The sequence below is a fragment of the Ictidomys tridecemlineatus genome, chromosome 3 (assembly GCF_052094955.1).
Source record: "Ictidomys tridecemlineatus isolate mIctTri1 chromosome 3, mIctTri1.hap1, whole genome shotgun sequence".
In the NCBI taxonomy this organism is placed as follows: domain Eukaryota; kingdom Metazoa; phylum Chordata; class Mammalia; order Rodentia; family Sciuridae; genus Ictidomys; species Ictidomys tridecemlineatus.
This window is the reverse complement of record NC_135479.1, coordinates 185,349,212-185,371,692: the sequence shown is the minus strand read 5'-3', so window position 1 is coordinate 185,371,692 and position 22,481 is coordinate 185,349,212.

Genomic DNA, 22,481 nt, shown 5'->3' with positions numbered 1-22,481 from the left:
AAGCAAAGCTACTTTTGGTTTTCTAGACTTATCAGTAAATCCTGTACTTTAAAAAGCCTTTCAATTTGGTCGCATATTACCTATTACTATCCCTACAAGCCCTAACTTAATCTCATCATCTCCTCAATCCCCAAGTCTTATCTCTTGACAGAGCCCCTCTTTTGCTGCTTCAGCACTTCTGCTTCTCTGCAAAGATTGGTTATCTCTCAGAACCCCCATGATGGCATAGGATTAATATTTTAGTTTAGGCTTTAAACCAAAAGAAACAAAACAAATAAACAAAAAATATTTACAGAAGCTTTTAAGTTCAGGATTTGTAACAAAATTCCAAATGTCTTTTATAGTGTATTTTCTTATTTTTGTTTTGAACACTATTTGGAATATTTTAATGATGTAGGGTAGATTTTGCTTTCTGATTTAACACAGAATAAAGTTTCAAACCCAGCCAACTATCAATTCAGGAGTTAATATCTGTAGTAGGTTCAACTAATGAAAGGAGATATTAAGTTATTCTGGATCCCCAGATACAAATTTTAACAATATTTTTAAATTTGATATTTGTTATAAATACTGATGTATAAGAATAAGGAAATCAGAGATTTCTTTAAGAATAAAGAAATTATTATTAAGAAAACTACCAAATGTAAATTTGCAGGAAAAGAACTTTGGATTTAAATATATTTGTCCAAATCAATACCTTTGAATGATGCCAACAAATAAAAATATTGTACTAATTTAAAATTAATATATATACCAACTTCCAGGAAATAAAAATCTATTAGAAATTAAAAAGAATAGTTAAATATATATGTAAATTCAATTAATGACACTGATTATCAAGTTTTTGTTTGTTTTATTTTGTCATGCTGGGATTTGGAGGATAAAACCCAGGGCCTCATATATGTTAAACAGGCACTTTACCACTGATTTATAATCCCAGTTCATATGAATATTTAGAAGCCATCATAGAAATCATTTATTCAAACAGTTGAAAGTTTTAAAAATTTCTTCTTTTATATCCTTTACAAATAGACTTTGAGTGAAACCCTCAGATAATTAAGATTTCACTAAATCAATCCCTAAATCAATACCTACCCTTAATAACAGTTGTAATTTTCATATTTTTTTCTAATATATCAATCACCCTCTCCTTATAATTTCCAATTATTGACTCTATTCTTGCCTCCTTGAAATTCAGAGAATAATTTACATAATTATTCTTTAAATGTTTTAAAACAACCATGATGTCTTTATTTTTTCTTTACCTCTTTAAATAGATTAAATTTAATAGGCCATTTATGTATGTATGTATAGCTAGCCAAACTAGGCTCCCTGGTTCCAAAGTTTTTTCCTTGTCAGAATTAATCTTAAATTTTGGTGTCAGATTTTTAAAAAAGCATTCCCTAAATTCTCTAATTAATTAAATATTCATAGAAGGACAAAAGTAACTGAATTATTAATTAAGACTTTATACATTTGCAGCAGAATTATACCACATAATTGAATTCAAACCAGAATATATATATGAAGTTTTAAATTTTTTTGAACAATGAAAGAATAATTTTTCAAGAAACGTATTTAAAACTTCTTTTTATCAGGCATGGGGAATGAATATCTGATCACTTAAGTATTTTTAAAAATATATTTTTTGTGTGTGTATAATTGGAGACACTGAGTTTGGTCTAATTCACTACTACTCTTCCCTGTACCTTCTTGCTTTAGCAGAAATATGATTTATCTCTTGGACATGGGTTGTAAAAATCCATGAATTTGCTATACCACTATGTCATTCATTTATTCCAAAGACACCAAAGAGGAATACAACTCTTGATCTCACAGTTTTTTCTTTAACTGTCCAGCCCACAATATTCATGGAGCACAGATATGTGCCTTTCTCAGAGTGACCAACTTACCTGACACGACTTATGTGTAACAAGGCTTTCTTTGTGCTCCTTCTGACATTTTTTTCCTATCACAGCCTCTCTACACCTGTACTGCTGGCTCTTTTTTCATATAGTTTCCCTTCTCCCTAGAATCTCCAGCTCCAAATCTGTTGTTATCAACTTGCCCATATAGTTGCTAACATGTGTGAACTCACTCCCATTTGTCCATTACTCAGTCTCCTAACACTCTATCTTATTTCTTGGTGATTTAAATAAGCACATAAATGACCCTTTCTATACATTAACTTATCAATTCTTTCAATTATCCTACCCCTCACTTTTTTCCCCACTTTTATCCCCTAGTTCATCTCATGATGAATAACTGAAGCCCCTGTAAAATCTTACTTCCATGAATCTCAATGAATAACCAGGTCCCATCTTTCAAGCCAACTCTTCTCTACTGGTTCCAATATTTTTACACTCTACTGTGATGTCTAAATAATTAATTTTGTAATTTCCTCTCTTTTCTTTGATGCCTCTCATCACCTAAACCAGCTTGAATGTCCTAGTCAGCTTTATAATCATTCCCTTGCATGTACCCTAGATTTTTGTCCCTCTATCTCTTGCCTGTTCTCAGCTGACACCAAAGAGAAATACAACTCTTGATCTACCACTCCACATAATCCTGTGCAGATGGATATGGCTAAAAGAAACTACAAAGTAGTTTCACTTTCCTTTTAAGACATAAACTCTAAGTCAGTCACAGTGAGAAATTATTATTATTATTATTATTATTATTATTATTTTGTCATGCTGGGATTTTTTGGATCAAACCCTGGACTTCCTGCATGCTAAGCAGGCACTCTGTACCACTCAGTTATGCCCAGCTCATCTGAATACTTCGAAGCCATTATAGTAATCATTTATTCAAACGCTTGGAAATAATTTCTTCTTTTATATACTTTACAAATAAATTTTGAGTGAAAAATATGTTTTTTTCCATTCACTCTCTCATCTTTCTAGGACAGGAGTTGTTAAACTTTTTCTTAAAGGACCAGAAACTAATTATTGACCATCCCCTATTGTGATTACTCAACTCTGTTGCTATAACTTGAAAAAGTCAATACAATATGTCAACAAATGGATGTGGCTTTATTTTAGTAAAATTAAAATTGGCAAGTGGCTTATGGAGCGCATTTTACCAATCTTAGTTCTACAAGACTAATTCATGTCTTATTTCTTTCCACAAATACCTCATTTAGTCAATTCAAGACCCTGCTTTTTATTTCACTGAGAAAATGATAGCCATCAGAAGCAAACATCTTTAAAATACCACCTACTTAGAAACATTCACTTCTACATATTCTGTCTTCCTGTACTCACAACAGATCAACTACACAAGTTCCTTTAAAGCCATACCTTTCACTTATTAAAATATCCCATTCTTTTGTTTTCTTAATGATATTTCTCTAAGACACTTTTTCCATCTCTCCTATAGTACCAATTATTCATTCTGTTTGAAGTAAGAGTCATGCTACACTTTTAGTAACAAACAAAAAAAATCTGCACTTGTCGTCTTTAATTTCTCTAACTGTAATTTCGGTTAAAATAATTCCAATCAGACACTGCGCTGGTATTCTAAACTATTCCAGTCAAAAGCACAGATAGCCTCCAGGTTCCTCAATCCACTGCTTTAGGCTAAGTCATAGGTCCTTTTTCCTATTCAAGGACATTTCTGTCCCTGTGGCCCTTACCCACTATCATGGATTTCACTGTCAACTGTATGTCAGTGATTCCAAATTTACTCTATATGTATTTCCATGTATTTATGGGTACATTATAGTTATACATAATGGTGGATTTGTTACAGACATACATTCAATGAGCCTTTCTCACTGCCTCCACCGCTTCCCTTTTTCATCTCAGCCACCATTATCACTCCTGTGGATACCATTCTCAAGGATCCTACTAGAATTGTCCTGTGATTTGTGTTCATAACAGCACTCAAAAGATCCTTTCAAAAGAGAACATAGGTCCCACCTCTCTTCTGCTATGACTCACGCTTGAAATAAGCTAAAAGTCAACTAACCTCTGCTGAGGGCCATTACCAAGTAGGAATGACGCATCGAAATTTCCTTGCCAAGCATACCCCATGCTGCTTAGAGGACATTCGATGGGACATTGCATGCATGCTTTAATAAGGTGACCTTGCTCAAGGACCAAGGCGGATCCAGGTTTAGAGCTGATCAGGTTTGAGGAAGTAACCGGCTCCTTGAGTTTAAGGCGTTGCCAGTTTAAGATAATGGGTTTTAGGGAAGTTGGCAGTTGAAGATTATTGCTGGGATTAGGGTGTTCCTGCTGCTTGTTCCCGTGGAGTTCTCGTGAGATTAAAATGGGATTTGGAGATAGCCTCGTGGAGTAGGTGAATTGTGCGGGAGACGGTAGAACGTGTTTGCCCCTGGACCTGTGTGGAGGCGGTGTGAGAGCGGGAATAAAGAATTGCTGTTTGAACCTACAAAGCTGTGAGTGCCTTGTGATTCTGGTGCCAAGCCGAGACATTGGCCTTGGCATTTTGGTGGCCCGTACGCGGAACGTCTGAAATTTGGAGGTGAGTAAAATCGCTCCCCCCTGAGGGAAGGCGAGAGAATGGGTGACCATTTTAAAAAACAATGTGTTCTTGTTTTGATTTATTTCATTTTTGTTTCAAGCTGCCTATCCCTAGAAATTTCTCAGGCAAACTGGGAAAAATGGTTGGCTCAAGGTTTGAAGTTTGTTAGCCCCGAGAAAGAGAAAATTGATACAGTGAATTTTTATTCAGTTTTTGTTTCATTCAGTTGTGGTTTTGTTTTGTGTTATCTTATTGGATTGCGTTATCTTTATAGAAGATTAGAAATTATTAAAAAAGAAGCCGAAAAAGTGTTAAGTAAATTGTTAGAGATTCAGACCATGGAGGAAGACATTTTAGATCAAGCAAAAGAGAAGGTCTCTCGAGCTAGTCAGAGAAAGGGAGAAAATTTAAAGGAAAAGGGGTTATTAGGAAAAAGGCCACAACAAGAGGCTGTTACTAACTCCGTTTTACCAGAGGGTGTAATTCAACCAACAGCCCCGCCGATGGAGACAGCTGAGTGGCCCTCAAACCCCGTAGTTGATAGATGGGATCCTGAGACAGGACCTCAAAGATTAGCATGCCCTGTATTTGAACAGGTAGGAGGGCAGCGAATTCACCGTGTTTTAGAATTTAACACAGTGAAGCAGTTAATGGAGGCTGTAACAACCTATGGTCCTCAAGCCCCCTTCACGGTAAGCATGGTGGAGTCCATTACTAACTTGGACATGACGCCAGCAGATTGGGCTAGCATGTGTAAATCTGTGCTAAATGGAGGACAATATTTGTTATGGAAGGTTGCCAATGAGGAATTTTGCATGGAGACAGCTAGGCAAAATGCAGCAGCCGGTTACCCTCAAAGAAGTCTTGATATGTTATTAGGAAGGGGACCTTATGAGGGTCAGCGGCAACAAATGGAATATGATCCTGCTGTATATGTACAGATTGCTGCAGACGCAGTTAGGGCATGGAAGACTTTACAAGGACATGGAGATTTACAAGGTCAGCTATCTAAGGTAATACAGAGACCTAATGAACCTTACGCTGACTTTGTAGATAGGCTTATTCAAACGGCTGCCAAAATTTTTGGTGACACAGAACAAGCAATGCCATTAATAAAACAAATGGCTTATGACCAAGCAAATCGTTGCTGCAGAGAGGTTATTAGACCATGGAGACATGAAGATTTAAACACATATATTAAATTATGTAGAGATGTTAATGAACAAGGGCAAGTCTTGGCAGCTGCAGTACAACAGGCTTTAGATGCCAGGCTAGAAACATGCTATAATTGTGAACAAACAGGACATTTTAAAAGGAGTTGTCCCATAAGAGGAGGGTTTAACAAAACTAGAAATCAAAGGAATAGAATACCGGGTATTTGCCCACGATGCCGTAGAGGGAGACATTGGGCTAATGAATGCCGTTCTCAAACCACCATAGAAGGTACTCCCTTATCAAAAAACGGACAAGGATCAGGTATTTACCCACGATATCATGGAGAAAGGCACCAGGCTTCATTGCCAAAAAACGGACCGGGGGGCCCAATGCTCCGGGGCCCACAACCACAAATATACGGGGCAGTGGAGGAACCCAGCAACCCCATCAGGGTGGTGCCCAGGACACATTGTCCATTAAATCCCTCATCAGACAAACCCGAGGGAGCGCAGGGTTGGACATCTGCGCCTCTGCCAGAGCAGTATTAACTCCAGAGATGGGAGTTCAAATCATTCCAACAGGAGTAAAAGGACCTCTTCCCCAAGGAACAGTAGGCTTATTGTTGGGACGTAGTTCATCTACATTAAAAGGACTTATGATAAGTCCTGGGGTAATTGATCACGATTATGTAGGTGAAATAAAAATTATAGCTAGTTCTCCAGGAGGTATATCAGTAATTTCACCTGGAGATAGAATAGCACAGTTGTTAATACTACCCAGCCTACATAATAAGTTCTCTAGTCTTAATGTAGAAAGAGGTTCCAAGGGATTAGGCTCCACAGGTGTAGATTGGGCTATGTTGTCTTTAAATTTAGATTCTCGCCCAATGTTAAAACTAAATATTCAGGGTCGTGACTTTAATGGACTGCTGGACACAGGTGCTGACCTTAGCATCATATCTCTTCAAGAATGGCCAAAACATTGGCCATTACAACAAGCCACTCAAACGCTTCGAGGCCTAGGAGTGGCGACTAATCCCCATAGAAGTGCTATGGTATTAGATTGGAAGGATCCTGAAGGATGTGAAGGAACTATACAGCCATATGTTTTGGATCACCTTCCTATTAATTTATGGGGACGAGATGTCCTAGATCAACTAGGTTTGATGTTAACAAATAACATCAATCCTAATGTGCCCACTACTAGGGCTAGAAAAGGTATCAGGAAAGAAAAAAGATTAGGAAAACAAGAACAAGGTATAGCAGCGCCAATTCAAATAGATCAAGGAACAGACAGACATGGGTTGGATTTTCAGAAAGGGCCACTGAGACAATCAAAATTACTTGGAAATCAGAAAGACCAGTGTGGGTTCCTCAGTGGCCCCTGACTAAAGAAAAGATACAAGTAGCCCATGATCTGGTCAAACAACAATTAGCGGAAGGACATTTACAACCTTCCGTATCTCCCCATAATACTCCCATTTTTGTTATCAAAAAGAAATCGGGTAAATGGAGATTATTACAAGATTTAAGAGCAATTAATAATGAGATGGTTATTATGGGACCTGCTCAATCAGGGATTCCTCAATTGTCTGCTTTACCAAAAACGTGGCATGTTTTAGCTATAGACATTAAAGATTGCTTTTTTTCGATTCCAATTCATCCCGAGGATAGTCCACGTTTTGCATTTACTATCCCTGCATTAAATCATGAAGGTCCTGATGAAAGATATGAATGGAAAGTACTCCCTCAAGGAATGGCTAACAGTCCAACTATGTGTCAAATATATGTTAATAAAGCAATCCAGCCACTTAGAAATCAAAATCCTGAACTAAAAATATTTCACTATATGGATGATGTATTATTGGCACATAAAGATAAAAACACATTGCTGGAATGTTATGCCACACTTACAAACTTGTTAAAAAATTATAATCTAGAGATAGGAATAGACAAAGTACAATTAAATTTTCCAATTAATTATTTAGGAGTTCTATTATCCTCAACCATGGTCCGTCCACCTAAAATTCAAATACGAGTAGATCAACTCAAATCACTTAATGACTTTCAAAAGTTGTTGGGAGATATAAATTGGATAAGGCCTTATCTAGGCATACCAACAGGAGAGTTGGGACCTTTATTTGATATTCTAAAAGGTCCATCAGATCCGAATTCACCCCGAATGTTAACTCCTAAAGCTAGAAAGGCATTAAAAATTATTGAGACATATATGGAAAATATGCATTTAGATAGAATTGATATAAGTTTGCCTTTATTATTTATTGTACTACCAACAAGAAATATTCCTACAGGAGTATTTTGGCAGGAAGGTCCATTATTGTGGATACATTTATCTTATTCTCCTAACACTATTCTTACTAGGTATCCTGAGGCTGTAGGACAATTAATACTCAAAGGTATAAGAGCAGCAAAGGCAGTGTTTGGAATTTCTCCCAATAAAATTATTACTCCATATACTATGGAGCAAATTGATGAGTTAGCTAATGAATTAAATACTTGGGCAATAATCATGTGTAAATCGAATGTTTCATTTGATAATCATTTACCATCTAATCCTTTGTTGTCTTTTTGGTCTAAGCATCCTGTAGTTTTTCCTAAAATGACAAGAAAAACACCTATCATGAATGCTCCAAATATATTCACTGATGGGTCTAATAATGGTACAGCTGCAGTAGTTACCCCTGATCAAACTTTTACATTTTTAGTTCCCAAACAGTCAGCTCAAAAGGTAGAGCTTAATGCAGTTCTACAAGCTTTTGTGATGTTCAAAGATTCTGTATTTAATTTATTCTCTGATAGCCAGTATGTAGTTAATGCTATAACATCCCTTGAAGATGCTGGTAGGATTTCCCCTTCCTCTACTGTTTTCTCTTTGTTTTCCACTATACAAAGTCTAATCTGGGATAGAAAAGATCCATTCTTTATAGGACATATCAGGGCACATACAGGATTGCCTGGAGCCCTTAGTTTGGGCAATGATTTAGCAGATAAAACTACACATGATATACATATTTTTTCTACTGTAGAAGAAGCTACAAATTTTCATAAAAGGTTTCATGTTAATGCTAATACTTTACAAAAGCGTTTTAAAATAACTAAGGAACAAGCCAGGCATATAATAAAACAATGTCAAAATTGTGTGACCTTTTTACCCCAAGTTAATCTTGGAGTCAATCCTAGAGGACTGATACCTAACCATATTTGGCAGATGGACGTCACACACTTGCCAGAATTTGGAAAATTAAAATATTTACATGTTACAGTTGATACTTCTTCCGGATTTTTGATGGGCTCCCTTCATGCCGGAGAAAAAACTAAAGATGTTATAGCTCATTGCTTACAAAATTTTGCCACTGTGGGTGTTCCTAAACAGTTAAAAACTGATAACGGTCCTGGTTATACGTCTAAATCTTTTAAACAATTTTGCTCATCATTTGGTATTACTCATATAACAGGAATCCCATACAATCCACAGGGACAAGGCATAGTTGAAAGAGCTCATCAAACTATTAAAACATACCTATTAAAGCAAAAAGAGGGAATTGGAAAGGGGTATATATCCCCCAAAGATAAACTTAAAATAACCCTTTTTACTCTAAAATTTCTAAATTTGGATTCATCAGGACTTAGTGCTGCAGAAAGACATATGTATCCGAAAAATGTACATAAGCCTAAAGTACTTTGGAAAGATATTCTAACAGGACAATGGAAAGGTCCCGACCCAGTTATTGTCTGGAGTCGGGGTTCCGTTTGTGTGTTCCCACAGGGAGAACAGCAGCCAATTTGGATTCCAGAGAGGTTAACCAAAACAATTTCTACAGAAAAAGAAGATGATTTGACTGAAATCCATAACAGCTGATATCCAGAGCTCCAGCTTGGCTATTCTTACATCTGCGACAGTGATTAACCACAGTGCTTTTTTCAATATCTATTTTATTATTGCATTTTTCCCACATCATAAAGTTCTATTTTATTTTTTGAGCTCATACAAACCTAGGTTAATGTTTTTCTGATCAGTTTTGTTTTTTGACTGTTTTTAATTTTTTGACTGTGGAGTTTTTAAACATTGCAATGGAGATTTTACCTAGGTAAAGCTACAAGGCCGTTATTATTGTCTTATATGTTGTATGTTATGTGTGCCCTGTTTTGTGTTGCATGTCAGTATGTGTGTATGTCCATATTTTTATATGAGGAGCGCTCATGAAAAAATGGATCCGAATTTTTTTTTTATTCACGTGATTTAAGTGGTTTAATCTAATTAGGTAAACAGCTGTTAATGATTGTTTTCAAAGGTGGTTAATAGATCTGTTTGCTTACTATTGTTTTTAAAGGTGATTAACAGATCTGTTTGTTTACTTTCACTTTTCCTTTTCATTATATTTAATAATTCTGTTCAGGATAATGTCTCTTTAACATCATTGCCAGAATTCCCATCTCCATCCCAGTGCCGGTGAAGACTAAGAAAACCAAACTACAGCTTCTATGATAGCTACCACAGTAAACTGTATAAACTGATGCATCAATGAATATAACTCAACAAGTAATGCTCAATCAAGGATTTGATTTACTTTGTGAGGAAATGGACATATTGATAGACTCTTCCACTTTGAACTGCCTGCAGAACCTGACTGGACTATTTATCAGTTGCATGCATTGTGAACTATCGTCTGGTGCAGCGAATGGTGGTAATGCTGGCATATTTTTGCTGATGGTGTCACCAGTGATGCAATTTCCTTGCCAGCGCACCCCATGTTAATTGTGGTAATGCTGGCATCTTTGCTGATGGTGTCACCAGTGATGCAATTTTTCCAAAGGAGCCGTCAATTGGCTTGGTGTCGTGGCATTTCTGTATCTTCCTCCCTTCTACTAGTGATGGTCTAAAATTTGGGGGCCAACAGAGGTGAGGCAAGAACCTCACCCCCCCACTGGCACCAAGGTTAAATTTGGGGGCCAACAGAGGTGAGGCAAGAACCTCACCCCCCCACTGGTGCTTAGGCCTATCCACAAGCATGGCTGAATGCTGGACCGGTAGTCAGCGACGGGTTGATCTGATTGCAGTGGATTCAACCTAAGACAGGAAATTGACGTGTAAAGGTCAGTTCTCCCATGACGGGTAAGAACCACATGTTGAATTGGACAACCTACCAGGCACGGTCCTAAGCCACATTGCTTGTTGTTTAATTAATCAGAAGGGGGGAGATGCTGAGGGCCATTACCAAGTAGGAATGACGCATCGAAATTTCCTTGCCAAGCGTACCCCATGCTGCTTAGAGGACATTCGATGGGACATTGCATGCGTGCTTTAATAAGGTGACCTTGCTCAAGGACCAAGGCGGATCCAGGTTTAGAGCTGATCAGGTTTGAGGAAGTAACCGGCTCCTTGAGTTTAAGGCGTTGCCAGTTTAAGATAATGGGTTTTAGGGAAGTTGGCGGTTGAAGATTATTGCTGGGATTAGGGTGTTCCTGCTGCTTGTTCCCGTTGAGTTCTCGTGAGATTAAAATGGGATTTGGAGATAGCCTCGTGGAGTAGGTGAATTGTGCGGGAGACAGTAGAACGTGTTTGCCCCTGGACCTGTGTGGAGGCGGTGTGAGAGCGGGAATAAAGAATTGCTGTTTGAACCTACAAAGCTGTGAGTGCCTCGTGATTCTGGTGCCAAGCCGAGACATTGGCCTTGGCAAACCTCAGGCAGCATTGCTTTTGCAATGGTATGCTCATGCTTAGTCACCACTGCCTCTTAAGCATCCATAGTAGGGATCTGAGATTAGCAGCTTCTTACTTGAATGTGCTTTTGAAAACTATCTCTATGGACTCTCACCTTCTTCACAACATCTTTGTTTACAAGTCTCCATATCAATGGGAACTATTCTGACTATTTATTTAAAAGTTTTACTTAATTTTGTCCCTCCATGTTCATTCTTTTCACCCTGCCTGTATGTATATTTGAATGTATATATAAATATATATTTTTAGCTTTTCTACTCTACAATGTAAACATTACAAAGGTATCAGATATATATCATTCACATAAGATATCATACAGTCATTAGGTAGTTAACAATTGCTTATTTATTAAATAAATATTTACTTAAAGCATTAAATAATTTTGTCTCATTCTTCTGTTTTTATTTTTAAATATTATAAAGTTAACACATCTTTAGGTAGATCTACAAAGTGTTTGGTCTTTCCCTAAAGAAAAATAAATTTATATTCTCATATGCATAACGTATATATTTGGATCTAAATAAGAACGGTATTGTTTTTACTGGGGATTGAACCCTGAGGCACTTAAACTCTGAGCCACATCCCCAGACATTTTTTTATATTTTATTTAGAGACGAGATCTTGCTGAGTTGCTTAGGGTCTCACTAAATTGCTGAGGCTGACCTTGAACTCACCATCCTCCTGCCACAGCCTCCCAAGAGCTGGGATTACTGGTGTGCACCACCGCACCCAAAGAGAATTGTCTTACTTCAAAGGAAAAGCTATATGATAATGAACTTAATCCTTTGAAATGGCTGCTGTTGGAAACCAAAGATTTTACTGTAGTTATGCTGCCCTATTTGGAAATTCTATTTTTTTAAATTTATCTGATTTTGTGAACAATTTGTAAAGTGTATGCAGAAAAAATCATATGCTTTGTATTTACATCTTATTTTTTGAATACAGATTGTACTATCCAATTTATAATCCATCTTATTCTCTATGTGCATAGCAGCATCTGGATTTTACTTAATTTAAAATCTACCCTCATGCATAATTATTTGCTAACCATTTAGGATGCTCAAAAGAATGAGTAAGAAATTTGGAAGGAAATTCAAAATATACATCTCTGGAAATAGCAACATCATTTGAATGCATTTTTAGAAGGAACAGTCATTTGAATATCTGAATTTTGAAATGTTTTTTAAAAAGATCAAAAACATCATAGTATAAATCTCCTCTGTATCCTCCATTGACCTCTGGATATAAAACCTTTTTAAAAATGTTCAGTAAGGCAATAATGAGAAAATAAAGCAGAATGTTTCTTAATGTTGCTCTCAGATGGTATTAACAAAAACAATAAAAAGAATGAATTTCTTTTTTTTCTGCTTTTTACATCTAAATTTCATATGTATATCCATACTCTACACTTTTCCTAACACTTCTCAACAACTAACACTCTGAAAATAATCTTTTCTATAATTCTAAATAACTTGGCATCTCTTTTAAGTATGTAGTTTACAATTAATGCATATTGTTCAACCTTATCCCATTCATAATGAATCTACTAATTCAGTATATTTTGAAAATACATATCAGACAAATTTATGACAACCTACAAATGGATCAGTAGTTACCTGAGAAAGCATAGACAATAACAAGATTTGGGGAAATATTTGAACTGCAAAGTTTTTACAAAATCTTAACTTAATTTTCTACATTATACAAATAATATATAATTAATATTGTATAAATAATATTAATAATTTACCAAATTTTGTATTTTATTAATATTTTAAAGATTTTAATTTACTTCTGTTTTATGATTTTTCATATACTCAATTAAATAATTAAGGACACAATAACAGTGAGTTTACCATTCACCTTCATTTTTATAAAGCATCATTTTATATGTGTTCCCTAAACTCCCATACCAATTAAATAATATTTTTTAAATAAATATTTCATATAGATTCTGAATATGTGCATAACTTATCCTAAAAAAATATGAATTCACATTTTTGTTTTTTATTTTATAAGAATGTTCTTTTATGACTAATTCATTATATATATAAATGTCCTTAATTTCCTAAGGTTAAATCTTACAGACTTTTCTGGAAAAAATAAAGATTTGTCAGAAAATAGGAATGAATGGTCTTTTTACAGTTTTGGTGACACTTGTTTTATTATTCATTTTTATTGATGGATTTTCTTTATGGGGGGATAGGGGAGGTATTGGGAATTGAACACAGGGAGTACTCTATCACTGAGCTACATCCACAGCCCTTTTTTGTTTTGTAAGAAGGGTCTCAGTAAATTGCTCAAGCTGACCTTGAACTTGTGATATTCCTGCCTCAGCTTCTCCATAGCTAGAATTTCCCCAGCTATGTTTTATGTTTTTATTTGTGTTTTGAGATTCCTCAGTATTTACATTTCAAGTCACAGCTATAAGGACCTGAACAGATGTAACAGGATAAATTCAATCTTTTCTGTTCTTCAGATATGTTGAAGTTATTCCTACAGAATAAAAGTCCACTCTGCTGTTTTACTTAAAGTGAGATGCTTACTTCATACACATATAAGTTCATTCATGTACCATACACTTGTTTGGTATATTAGTTATCTATTGTTCTAATACAAGTTGCCTCAAAACTTAGAAGTTTACTGCAAATGTCATTTATTAACTTATAGTTTCAGTGGGTTAGTCACTCAGGCAGGGTAACTTGAATTCCTCTGCCGAAAATCAAGAAGCTCTTCCAAGGATACATTTTCATCTGAAAGCTCCAGTGGTAGCATTCATTTGGTTCCTTGTAGACTAACTGGACTAAGCCCCCTTGACTTTCTTTGACTGTTGGCTGGAGGCTTCAATTGCTTATCAACTGGAACTTTCCATAGGGCCATGCATAACATGGCAGCTGCTTCCTTTTGAGCAAATGGACAAGCCAGAGAGAGCAGGAGCCTTTGCAAAATAAAAAGCTTCGGTTCTGTGGTAACCTAATCTCAGAAATGACATTTCATCATTTTTGTCATATTGTTTGTTAGAACTGAGTCATTAGGCCTAATATGAATTCAATGAGAGGGAATGGCAAAGAATCATGGCAGGGAGAGATATTAGCATAGGTATTAAAATATTTGACTTTATTTCCTCTTTTTTTTAAAAAAAATTAATGAAGCATAAAAAAATCACATTAATAAAAGTGTAACTTTTTACTATGTGAAGGAGGTTTGTAACTAATGGTGGGGAACAAAATCGCACTCTGTCTTCAACAGCTTTCAAACCACAGCAGTGTCATATGCTTGCAGTTCTCATCTACTTGGTAGGAGGATCACTAGAAGAACAAGTTCAAGTCCAGCCTGGGCAACATAGTGAGACCCCATCTCAAACAAAACAAAACAAAACAAAACAAATCATTATTTTTTAAATTTATTCCAGCAATATATTACATTATATGTTGTAGTGTATAGGGTAATATATATTATAAAATACACTATACATAACTTTTTATTATTTTAGGTTTAAAAATGATTACTCTTTTATATTCAGTCCTTTTGTAGTGACCCAATAGTCAATTAAGAAATTTTTCCTTTAAATTTGTCAGTTTCCCTTTTCTTTTTATTTGATCTATGAAGTTAACTGAATAATTATATAAAAGTTTGTAAGTGAAAATGACCTTAAATATTTCCTCAATATGCCTCACTCCTCTCGTCTCTGTCCCAAGTGATTTCTGTGTCCCAGTACTTACTTGTAAATCTTAATATTTCTCATGTCTCATTTTGATCAAAAGTATGGAATTGAAATTCTTTGTAATTGCTATCACCATAATTTTTACTGGTAACTCTGTTTTCACAGTCTCTCACTAGACTTCTGACTCAAATTTGGTCAAAATCCAAATATGAGACATTTATATACTAAATCTCAAAATAAATTCACTTGGGATTTGAAATATTTTTCCACATCTTAGTTTGTTCCTTATTATCCAATCTCAAACAATGATTAATAATTCACTAATCAACTCAAGGTAAATTTTTGTGATAATAGTTGTGACTATGAGTGCCTGTTGTACCTGACAGTACCACCAAAATTATGGAGATTACCTGAATGCAACTGACATTACTGTTTTTCATTCCTTTATGTAGGCTATGTGGTGCCATGTTGCTTCTGACTGAATATTTCAACTTAATATATTTTTGCAATGAATCTCAATTGGATAAAAATAAAATAGCTTCAGCAATTGTATGTCCCTCAAAGTTTTTATTTGCCTTAATTTTTGGAAAGTCTATTTTCTGGACACAATTATTTGTGTGTGTGTTTGTGTGTGTGTGTACTAGAGATTGAACCCAGAGGCACTTTTTTTTTTTTGTACAGACTTATGGCAGAGCAGACCCCCCACCAAAGGCATCTCATTCCAAATTCTATACTTTTCTCACAAAAACACCATATAATTCCCATAAAGAAGGAGAATAAAGTCCCCGATTTTGAGCAGAAGACTTGGAGAAAATGAACTGGATTTTTGCTCACACTAGCATTGGGAGCCTAAACAAATTCAGCAGTCCCAGAGGCACTTAACCACTGAGTCACATTCCCAACCCTTTTAATATTTATTTATTTATTTATTTATTGACATAAGGACTCATTAAGTTGCTTAGGGCCTTGCTAAGTTGCTGAGGCTGACTTTGAACTTGAATCCTCCTTCTTCAGCCTACCAAGCCTCAAGGATTACAGATATGTGTCATTGTGCCCAGCTGGACACTGAATTTTAAACTGATATTTTTTTTCTTTCAGCAGCTTAAAGTTATCGCTCATCTGTCCTTTTTCCTTACAGTGCTTCCAATGAGATCCCTATAATCATCCTTTTCTTTCCCTGAATACAACACACCCTTTTACTGTGGATGCTTTTAAGGTTTTCTAAAATTGATTTTGTTCAATTTAATTACAACATGCCATAGTGTTGTCTTCTTCACGTTTCTGATGGTTGCAGGTCCAACCCAGTGATGGTCTCCCTTATGTGTCTATGTCTGGAGACTGCCTCAATGCTATAATCTATGACAATCATAGGGCTTATTTTATTTGATTCCCATCTTCCAGGAAATACTGTCCTTCACTGCCAAATGCCAATGTCTCGGCTTGGCACAAGATCACCAGCCACCACACAGCTTTGTAGGTTCAAACAGCAATTCTTTATTCCCGAACTCACACCGCCTCCACACAGGTTCAGGGGCAATCTAAAATCTCCCGCACAATTCACGTCCTAAATACTTTCTCTCCATGAGAACTCAGCGGGAACTCAGGCAGCAGGCAAGCCCTACTCCCAGCAGGAATAATCCTATTTGCCGGGACCAGCCCCGGCGGGGTCCAGGGAGTCCTGAAGGAGGAGTGGCGTCCGCAAAATGATGAGACAGGAGTCATTTGAGCAATCTTCAGAGAGAGAGCTAAAGCTGCTTTCTCTGGGTCCCCTTTTTATTACAATTTTTCTCATCATTATAGATTCACAATACGTCATTGATTATATAATTTAAAACTTTGCCAAGACATGACATTTCCTTAATCATGATTGAGAGCACACCAATCTACATTCTTCCAGGATATGACCCCCAGCCATACAATCATCAAAAGTACAGAATCATCAATAAAACATGTCACCAATTTACATCCTTCAGATTTTCCCAAGATTTACTATTTTTCCCAAGATATGTTATTTCCTTATTAACTAATGCCAAACTATGTAACCAGACTCTAAGTCTCCTAACTAATCATTAACCTAAAGTACACTTGTACTTTATTTTTAATCTAAAATTCCCATCTAAAAAGTCCTTTTAAATCTTATATTTAAAATATCCTAAAGTTTATGAATCATCCTTAAAGCATATCAGAAACCTATACAACTAAAGACTTAAGAATTTCTAAACTTAAGAATCTAAATAAAATAATATTTCTAACATTATTCTAAAACTGTGTCTTATAAAACTATTTTAATTAATTCCTAAATTTATTCTCATAAAACTGGTTGAGCTGCTTTCTCAAAGAGTTTCTTTGTTTCTCAGTCAAGGTACACTAGTTCTCAAAGAATTTGTTTTTCAGTCAATGTGCACTAGTTCTCAAAGAGTTTGTTTTTCAGAGGATGATTGTTGTCTGATATTAGATTTGTCCACAATGTACTAAGATAGCTGAGGGATGGCAGAACGGCTTCCAAGGCATGAACTACCTGTTCTGTTCTAGCCATCTGAAATTTAATTTGTTTGGCATTTAACATACTCATGCCTCCTGTGAGAAACATAAGCATGAAAATGCAAAGTCCCAATTACATAAAAAAGAGTCTCATGGTTTCGGTTACCCACCAACCAGCTTGGCTTTGCCAGCATTCATCCTCACTGTGACCCTGTCAAGACAGTGGGAGAATAGCTTTACCAACACTTTTTCTCACTGTGACCCTGTCAAGACAGTGAGTGGGGGATCGCCTTCACCACCTATTGTCTTAAACCTGAACGCCCTAAACCCAAGGTCCAGGATACTTCCTCAAACCTGCAGGATACACCCTAATCCTGGATCCACCCTGGTCATTGAGCAGGGTCACCTTTCTCAAACACACATGCAAGGTCACAGCAAATTTCCAAGGCAAGTCCATTTAACATGGGGTATGCTGGCAAGGATTTCGATGCGTCATTCCTACTTGGCAATGGCCCTCAGCACTTCACCTTATGTACAATGGTATAATCTGTTATTCTTTAAAAATATCATGTATTTATCTATAGCTGTTTTATTTTTCATATAAGACAATAAAGTCAGTAACCTTTCATATCTAGACTATGAGTGAAAATATTAGGAATGAAAAAAATTATTATCTCTATATTAGAATTATGTTTTATATCCTAGATAATATGCTTATGATGTAACTAATGAGTTTAATTTGAATACTTCATCAGATTAAAGCCAAAGGACTGAGTCATAACCCCTCTCTCTTTGCATATCTGTTATGAATAGGAAAATAGAGAATTTCTTAGTCTACTTCATGCTGCTATAATAAAATATCTACTGCTGGGTACATGACAAGGAAAAGAGGGTTATTTGGCTCACAGTCCTGGAAGTAAGAAAGTTTAAAATGGGGCAGCTGCATCTGGTGAAATCTGCATGCTACACAATGGCAGATAGCATCATACAGTGTGAATATGTGAAAGGATAGAAAGTGGGTAAATATAGAAGAGGCCAATCCATCAGATGTAAATTTGTTTTATAATAACCTGCTCTTATGGTAACCAGTCCTGTCCTGTGAGACCCAACTCACTTTCATAAATCCTAATCTAGCCTGGAAATGAAAAACTCATACTCCTGAGTAAATCATTAATCCATTCATAAGGGTGTTGCCCAGCGGACTTATAATTTTCCAAAGGCCTCCCCTCCTGACACTATCATATTGGGTAATTAAATCTCAGTATGAGTTTTGGGAGGGACTAACCACATCTGAGTCAATGCATTGATATTTTTTAATTTGTAATGAGGATACAATACAGAACTTTATCTAGTTATTCTTGAAGGTAAATAGCTTTGCTATTGCAGAATTTATTTAGGAAAAAGAATTAGCTCTTTGAAACCAAACCTAATTCATAGCATGGGAATGAATGGGAAATTACTGCTAATCTAGGTATGGTTAGGAACATTATGTTTTCCATTCTGGACAGAACCCATTGAACACAGAGTTTAGATATTCAGGTGTTAGTCTATAAATTAGCCTGAAGAATATTCAACATCTAGATGGGATATTTTAAAGCAAATTTTCCTATTAAGGGAATATTTTCTTGTTGTCAATTTTTATGAATTAGGAAGAAAGTCACTATAAACATCAGATTGAGATTTATGTGTGGTTATAGACTTTCAACTTTTTTGGGTAAATACCTAAGAGTTTAATTGCTGGGGCATATGTTAAAATTCAGTTTAGTACATTATAAGAAACTACCAAGCTGTCTTCCAAAGTGCCTGTGCCATTTTGCTTCTCACCAAAAATGCTGGAGAGTACCTGCTGCTTCACATTCCTGTCAGCATCTGGTATTGTTGTTTAGGATTATAATCATCCAAACTAGTGTGCAGTGGCATTTCTTTGTTTTAATTTGCCATTCCCTAATCACATTAGGTTGAACTTTGTTTATATGCTTCTTTGACATCTGTCTGTCTTCTTCACAGTGAGTTGTCTCTGTCATATATCTTTATAAAAACTTCAAAATATAATTTTAATAAAATTATCCTAGCTTTCCTCCTACCACAAATAGTAGAGAGCTTTTGGAATATGAGACTATTTTAGGGGAAAGATGAATTTTTTTTCATTTAAAAAGAAGTGAAGTAGTTACTTGAAACCATAGGGCAGACTACTATTGCTGGCAGAAGCTCTTTCTACTATATCTATTTTTTCTTTCTCTTGAACACTAAACTAGACTAAAATGCTTCATCTTCCTCTAAGGTCTAGTTTGACAATGAGTTCTCATCAATGAAAGATGAGGATATGTAATAGAACTCTTTCAGGACAAGCCCACAATAAACTTTCACTAATAATTCTGTTTTTCCTATTTCTGCTAGATGGATCAGTTAATTTTGGAACTAAATATTGAGGATGGAAGATCTTCCATCAACCAGGGTTTCTGAATATCTATGTGAGACAACATAGTACCAAGATCACCACCATCACATCCATCCAAACACACTTAGTAACTGGATCTTAGATAAGCAAGAAGTAAATTTCTATTGCTTAAATGACTGGAAACCTGAGTTTTGAATGTTATAGCCTCTGGAGACAGCCTAATATATTAATAAAATCCATACACTTTGTACTGGCAAAAATTTAGGGTTCCACTTTCAGAGAAAGTTATGTGAATACACAAATTATTTTCATTTTTGAAGTGCTCTCATGAAGTTGCATATCTAAATTTTGATTTAATGATGTTAAGAAATTCAACACCAATAATCAAGGGACATAAAATTAAGAGTAAGTAAATAGGTTAGTCAACACTCGTATGTCAACTGAAGACATTATTTCCATTAAGAGCACTGATAAAAATGATTGGAGCCACTGTTCTGTTATGAATACTCATATCCATTCTGAAGATCTTTGGGATTTAGGGGTCTCATGCTGCACAGTGACCTTAACATTCCCTACTGAGCTTTACATTCATGATTCTGTCCATTTGTTTCAATGTATTAATCACCTTTATCTTGTTGGTTTCTCCGTGGCTCTAAATTAAAGTTAAGTTATTTATGTGGTATAAAATAGATAATCCACATACATTTAAAAGCTAACACATATCAATGCACAGAGACACATTCTCTCCCAATTCCTTTCCTGTTTGCAACAGACTTCATTGAAACTTTACCAAATAATAATAGAAATACTGGCTACATATATTTGAAAAAATTAGCATGCCTCTCTATTAATGTTTATTTGGCCATCCAGCCACTGATTTTTTTATTACCTTGTTATTATCCTGTCAAGGGTAGCCTCATTCTTTCCCTTCCTTTTGATTTTTTTTTATTCTTCTATTTCTCTCTATTCTTTTGAATCCAAACAAATTTAGAATCTTCCTCTGTCAGGACCCCTTTTTGCAGACAGGGACTTTTTAAATATTCTCATGGAATATTAAGCTATCTTCTTAAATAAGGCATTTTTTTTCTTCCTGGAAAATATCTTTTTTTCATGCCAAAGGAAATTAATTTATACTATTATAACGTAAGAACAGTTTAAGAAGTAAATTGCAGCTCAATTTGCACTCAGTGAAGTAGCATAATATTTTAAAATATTCAGCTTAGTCTTTCTCTGGAATACCTCTGAAAGGCATAATTGCATACTAAATGCAATATTTATTTGAAATTTTTATTCTTAACTTCTTAAAATAAAATTTATAAAACTACACTAAATTCCATTTTGAATATATAAAGATGTCACCAGCAAATAGTAATGATTCAAATGATTTTTGAGATATTTTTCATTTTAGTATAAATTCACACCTGAAGAGCAATGAAACTTAGTAAACCATTTACATCTTATAAGTTTTCTTATCAGGAAATGTCAAACTAGAGTTAAGATATGGAAGATAGTGTAATAAAGTGTAAATAAAGATCAGATAACTGGTAATGACAGCACACTTAGGCCTCAACCAGCATTCACGATTTTGCCTTTTTTTCCACAATCTAAAGATCTCAAAGGAGTCTCTTACTATTATGTATGTGTTGTATAATGCTCAGTCATAGGTACTAACAAAAAAAAAGAGCTCTTTTTCAAATTTTACACTTGTAAGTTCATATGGTCTCAGATACTTTTCCATAGTGTTCTAAAATCTTAGCATCACTGAAAAAATATTCAAAACTCCAAAATACAGTGATGATAGCAACTTCTACTCCAAATTTTTTTCAGGAAAAATATTCTGCAAAATGTAAATTATAAAACGAAGACCTATGTGTGTTTACTTATATGAGTAGGAGCAAAGGAAAAAACAACTAAGTGACAAAGGAGACACCTCAGAGAAAAAGTCCCCTCAACCAAATTAGTGCTTTTATAGTCTACACAAAAACAGAAATTTCTACCCTTTGAATTACTTTCAAGGATTATGATAGTGATTTTAAAGAGAATTTCTGAAAGAGTAATCCATGAATCCTCATAAGCTGGTATCTCAGTTAATATTTTAATCCTTATAAGCTCCTATCTCACAGCTATCTTTTAATGTTGACATGTGTTTTATTCAGATTTTATGTCACTATGACCAAAATACCTGAGAATAACAACTTAGAAGAGGGAAAGTTTATTTTCATGCATGCTTCACAGGTTTAGTCCATGGTGATCTGACTCCATTGCTCTGGATCCAAGATGAGGAAGGACATCATAGCAGAAGGGCCCAGGAGAGGAAAGCTGCTTAGCTTATAGGACATCAGGGAGCAGGGAAATGGGAAATGGACATGGCCACAGGGAAGATGCATCATTCCAGGGCTTGCCCCCAGTGACCCACCTTCTCCAGCCATGACCCATCTGCCTACAGTTACAACACAGTCCTTTCAACCTAGGATAGACTCATTAGGTTTCATCTCTCACAATCCAATCGTATCACCCCTGACTATTCCTGCAGAAACATAGGAGATTTGA